This window comes from Pristiophorus japonicus, unplaced genomic scaffold (genome assembly GCF_044704955.1).
Source record: "Pristiophorus japonicus isolate sPriJap1 unplaced genomic scaffold, sPriJap1.hap1 HAP1_SCAFFOLD_37, whole genome shotgun sequence".
Lineage (NCBI taxonomy): Eukaryota > Metazoa > Chordata > Chondrichthyes > Pristiophoridae > Pristiophorus > Pristiophorus japonicus.
This window is the reverse complement of record NW_027253543.1, coordinates 6,075,469-6,081,556: the sequence shown is the minus strand read 5'-3', so window position 1 is coordinate 6,081,556 and position 6,088 is coordinate 6,075,469. Positions and strand designations below refer to the sequence as shown.

Here is a 6,088-nt window from a genome sequence, read left to right as displayed (position 1 = left end):
CCGCGTCAATGCCAGGCCACCAGACTTGAGATCTGGCTAAGGCCTTCATAAGGACAATCCCCATGTGCTCGCAATGGAGCTCCCGGAAAAATGCCTCCCTGCCTCATAAGGGCATAATTACTTGGCTGCCCCACAGCAGGCAGTCTGCCTGTAGTGAGAGTTCATGCATGCACCTATTGAAGGGTTTGATCTCCTTGGGGCAGGCATCGCGAGCCTCTGCCCAGTCACCAGTTAAAACGCATCTTTTAACTAGAGATACCGTGGGGTCGCTGCTGGTCCAGCCTCTGATTTGGCGAGCCGTCATGGGTGAACCTGTGGATTCAAAGGCATTGATTGCCATGACCATCTCACAGTCCTGTTCGTCGGAACCTTCTGTGGTCGCCAGGGGTAGCCTGCTAAGTGCGTCGGCGCAGTTGTCTGTGCCTGGTTTGTGACTTATCGTAAGCCACCAGCATGAGTGGCCACTGCTGAATGCGCGCCGAGGCGTTGGCGTTGATTGCCTTGCACTCGGATAGGAGGGACGTGAGGGATTTGTGGTCAGTTTCTAACGCAAACTTGGCCCCAGAAAGGTATTGCTTCATCTTTTTGACACCACACACGTACACGAGTGCCTCCTTCTCAACCATACCGTTCCCGCGCTCTGCCCGCGAAAGTGACCTGGTGGCATAAGCAACGGGCTGCAATTTAACTGCATCATTGACGTGCTGTAAAACGCAACTGAACCCATAAGCTGAAGCAGCACACATAAGGATTCAATTTTTACCTGGCTCAAAAAATGCTAAAACACTCTTGGAACATAGGAGGTTGCATGCCTTATTGAAGGTGCGTTCTTGGGCGTCCCCCCAAAACCAATCGCACCCCTTTCTGAGTAGCACATGGAGAGGCTCCAGCAGCGTGCTCAAGTTCTGCATAAAGTTCCCAAAGTAATTGAGTAGCCCGAGAAACGCACACACTTCTGAGACATTCCAGAGACTGGGTGCCAGGTGAATCGCTTTGGTTTTGGATTCGGTTGAGTGGATTCCATCAGCGGCAATCCTTCTGCCAAAAATTCAACCTCAGGCGCGAGAAACAGACACGTGGATTTCTTAACTCTTCAGCCTACCAGATCCAATCGACTGAGTATTTCCTCAAGTTTGCGGAGATGAGATTCGGTGTCCCTGCCCGTGATGAACATGTCATCTTTAAACACAACAGACCCCGGGATGGACTTGAGCAGACTCTACATGTAGCGCTGGCATATAGCAGCCGCCGACCTGATGCGGAATGGGCATCAATTATACCCAAAAAGGCCTCGATGTGTGTTGATGGTGGTGAGGAGCTTAGACTCTTCGGTCAGTTCTTGCGTCATATATGCAGATGTGCGTCAAGTTTCGAGAAAATTTTACCTCCATCTAACGTGGCAAATAGGTCCTCCGCTCTGGGTAGCAGGTATTGTTCCTGTCGGGAGACTCTATTTATCGTGTAATCCCCACAGATTCACATTCATCCATCAGGCTTCATGACGGGGATGATGGTGCTTGCCCAGTCGCTAAATTCTACGGGAGAAATTATGCCTTCCCGCAGAAGCCGGTCCAGTTCGTTTTCTCTCTTTTCCCTCATCACATATAGATCCTCAGTTTGGTGTCGATCTTTGTGAGTTTTGGTCTGTTGCTTTTGTGCGGCTATAGTTGTTCAAATTGTTGAACGCTCATGAGGGATTGACTGGCCCCCGTGTCCAGTTCCATGTTGACGGGTATCGCGTTGAGCAGAACCCTCATCATAATTGGAGGCGTCTTGGTGTAAGAACAGTCGACATTGATCGTGTTAACCCGCTGTACCTCGGCGTCCCGTGCACTGTTGCAACCAGGTTCTGGTCCGCATTCCGACCCTTCTGATTCGTAAACCAGCCGAGCTGCTGTTTTTCTGCACATACGAGCCAGATGCTGTGTGTGGTTGCAGTTTCTGCAAACGGCATGCTGAAATCGACACACCCTGATAGAGTGCCTACCCCCACATCTCCAACACAGACCGTTTCCATTATTTGAGAAGGATGAGCTGCGTCTGGCTGATCTCCCTTGAGCTTTTCTCGATCTGTTGTTTATTGCTCGCATTGAGGTTGATGAGGTGTGATCGGCCGTTTATGTGGCCCTTGATTTTGATTGATTTTGGCGCCACTGTCTGCTGTTGAAGGCCTGCTCTCCGGCCTTTGTCTGTGTGTGGGGGTAGCGGCTTGTTTCACAATGTGAATCCCTTGTTCCGATGCCTTGTTGGTTGTCATACCCGAAATACAGATCAGCCTCGTTTCTTCTTCGCCTGCCAAGAACGTCTGCGCGACCAGTGCTGCTGCCTTTCGAGGCAAGTTCTTAGTCTCTATAAGCTTTCGGAATATGCCTACGTGGCCTATTCCTTCAATAAAAAAGTCTCTCAATACTTCTCTCCTTAGTTCATCGGTGAAATATCATGAACTAGCCAGCCTCCGAAGTTCCGCAACGAAGTTGGGTATGCTTTCTTCCACACAGCGTCGGTAGTTGTAGAACCTGTGTCTGGCCATGTGTAGGCTGATTGCTGGCTTCAGGTGGTCTCTCACCAGTGCGCTCAACTCCTCAAACGACTTGCTTGCTGTTTTCTTGTTGCCAGCAGGTCTTTCATAAAAGCATATGTTTTCGTTCCACAGCTGGTCAGGAGATGGGCTCTTGTCTTGTCTGCCTTATCGTCGTTCAGCCAGTCTTTCGTCACAAAGCTTTGCTGGAGCCTTTCTATAAAGTCATCCCAATTGTCTCCAGCATTGTATTTCTCATCTGAGCTATTGGTAGCCATTCTGTCGATTCTGTGATCCCATTCTCTTCACCAGTGTAAAGTCCTGAGTCTAATGTACTGACTTCCACAAGACACATGCTGAACTCAAGGTCACTCAGGACCTGCACCTTTAATTCACAGCTCTCCACTGCTGCACTTGCCTGAGACCTCCCTTTATGTACCTCAGTGGGACAGGTATGGAGTGTATCCTGCAAGTGCACCCATGGTGGTAAGGTATGCTTATTGTTACAGGTTATATCCAGTTAAAGTCATGTATAGCATGGTAAGATACAGTTATATACAGTAATGTGAGATACATCACAGGAAGCAAACTCGGGGCAAATGCTATATCAAGGAGTGGGATTGGAAAAGATGAGCATATTTCGAGTAAATGAACAAATGCACTGCGATCTGGGTGCGCAGCGAAGCAGCCAGCCCCAATGTAACTTGGAAAACAACAGTTTAACAATTCGGTCATTGCAGCCGAAATCACACTCTAGCTTACACAAATCATACTCCTTCTCAAAATATGCAGGATGATCCGGGATTACGAGATAATCAGTTTTAAAGGGACAGTTATGAACCGGAACTGACAACCATCCCGTTTAAACAGACGCAAATGATCCGGGAATGCAAGCACATCCATTTTACACAGATGCAGAATGACCCTTGACTGACATCAGTTCCCTTTTAAAAGAATAAAGTGAGATTTATATCATTCCTGAAGGCAATTGCGCGGTGCGTGAGTGAGCATGGGCGTCAGGCCCACGCGGGGCTGGGATGGTGATTGAAACCACATGTGATAGACAGGCAGGAGGGAGGGAGGGACGTAAAAGCAATAAAAGCCAATTTAGAAATATATATATATTTAACATTTTAAGAAAAGAAATACGCTTAAATGTTATTTAAAAATAAATGAATTTGATGTGTTTTAAATAAATAAATAATTAATTCATTATCTGGATGTTTTTTGATTGAACGAAGGCTGTGTGACTGGAAGAATTCAATTGGAAATGACGGGGTGCAGTCAGTAAATACCAAAACACTGTAAGCCCATGGCGGAAGACAAGCCGGACGGAAGATGTGGGCTACAAAGGCGGTCTTTTAAATTCACATGTGTCATTCTACTGCATCTGACAGCAGCTGCTTGTGCTGTGAAAGAGGTCAAATGTAATAGAGCCCAGTGCAGGCAGAACAGAAAAAGCATATTTATCGTGAAAGTTATGAAGTTGGGATTGTATATATTTCTACATATATATATATATACATGTAAACACAACACCAGTCAGTTAGGCATGTCTTGTCTTGTCTTGAATTGATTTGATTTGAATTTCAAAATACATGTGGAGGATGTCATCATGTCACACAGCTCACACGCAAGCCCTGGCTAAAATCGCTATATTTCTAACTTGTCTATTTTCCCTTCTTTCAGATGTAGAATAGCAAAATCCCACAGCAGATTCTTCTACTGTCAGAGAGTCCACGAAGGAGTGTTCAATCAAATCAGTATGGCTTCAAGTTGCATGTAATGTATTTGTCTCACATGACATGAAATGCACAGTAAGATCGCACAGCACGCTTGCAAACACTCTGGCTTACACAAACAAACAAACAAACAAATTAAAATTCTAGCATCGTTCAAAGGCAGTTTTTCAAATTTGAAATTTGAAATCCGGGACAGTCAACACATCCCTTTTTAATAGGCACAGAATGATCCGGGACTGACAGCACACCCTTTTAAACAGACAGAGAATGATACCGGAAAGGCAGCCCATCCTCTTAAAAGGGACATGGAAACACAATGAATAAAAACAGATGATTATATAAAATTCAGCAGGTCGTGCAGATTCTGTAGATGAAGAACCCGGTTTGACGTTCTGTCGGATAATCATACCGATATTTTAGGAAAAAGATAAAGATTACAATTTTTTTCAACAAAAATAGCGCCTGGCAAATGTACGTAGCGAGAAAGGTCAAAAGGAAACGTCTGTGATACACTGGAACGCAGGAGTGATTAAGTAATTGATGGCAGAATGGGAAACGGCAAAGTGGGTGGTATTCGGGCAATAACGTAACAAAGGATGGTCCAGTGTTAGTGCGAATAGCAGAACCATTCCCAGACAATGGGAACGATGCTTATGATCCGATACGTTGAACATAATGTTGAGTCCAGAAGACTATAACATGATTAAAGATATGCCTTCAACGCCTTGTAATCAGACCAGCCAGCTGGGCCACCCCTTATTGATTTCCTGTCCGTTTTGAATTCGGCAGCCAAGAGACTAATTCAAAAGCCAGCTTCTCACATCTTTTCAGCTCCAGAGAAACAGAACACATTCATATTCAGGTCAGAGTTGGAGATTGACGCTGAATGTATGCTTATCCCAGTTCAGATGAGGTTATGCGTTGAGACAGGAATATATACTCATCAAGTATTGGCCGGAACCAAAAACGGGTTTCGGTTATCAAACGAGACACAGAGCCGAGTACCTCTCAGATACTTTAACTTTACTCCGTTGGGTGAGTTTTACTTTGCTATGGAATTTGGAAGCTGTGGGATCATCTGCGCAAAATCACATGTTTTAATGTGAAATATTTTTACTTTCTCTTATGTCGACCGGCTGGGAGAAGCAGAATTCTGAGTAAAAACTGGCGGGGCTCGTACGGGATTTCTCGCATTTTAAATGTAATCATCGTTAAGCGAGAATCGCACCCATAGACCATCGAGCCACCAACAGTGAAGAACGTAGCTCTCAGCTTCTGATGGTAATGAGAAAATTTACTCGGCGCATCGTGCGTGTGCTGTCCCTCCAGACCTAGCTGATTAGTCCTCCTCTCCATAGTCCTACAAATGTTATACCTTTGACGAATATATTATTAATTTGAGGCATGACTGTCGCAAAGTGCAGCATTCTTGTTAGCAAAAGGGAAATATGGCGATGAGGTTAAATGTGATTGACAAACGACCAGGGGGATCAAAACTGTAACACAATAACGACGAGGATGGGATTTGAACCCAAGTGTGCAGAGCACAATAGATTATCAGTCCATCGCCTTAACTACTCGGCCACCTCGTGTCTTATTTAGCGACAAGTCACCCATTCAACCTGCTGCTTTTTGTATCCAAAGAGAAATAATGTGCAAGAAGGTCCACTTCACAACTTGTTCTGCCCATGCAAATAGATCGACAATGATGAAAATGTGCCATTAGATTCTTAAAGCAAACAGCTTTCCTTCACTTCAGGTGAGTGACTGTAAGAGATGGTTGGTTTTTCGGCAGCATCACAAAAAAGAATATAAATTTTCAAGTGGC

General features: G+C 45.2%; 1 non-coding gene across 1 annotated transcript; it reads right to left on the bottom strand.

Annotated features, from left to right (window-relative positions):
• Window positions 1-5,770: 5,770 nt before the first annotated feature.
• trnai-gau (transfer RNA isoleucine (anticodon GAU)) lies at window positions 5,771-5,854 on the bottom strand. Its single transcript has one exon. It is a non-coding gene; the product is annotated as a tRNA-Ile (tRNA).
• Window positions 5,855-6,088: the final 234 nt, after the last annotated feature.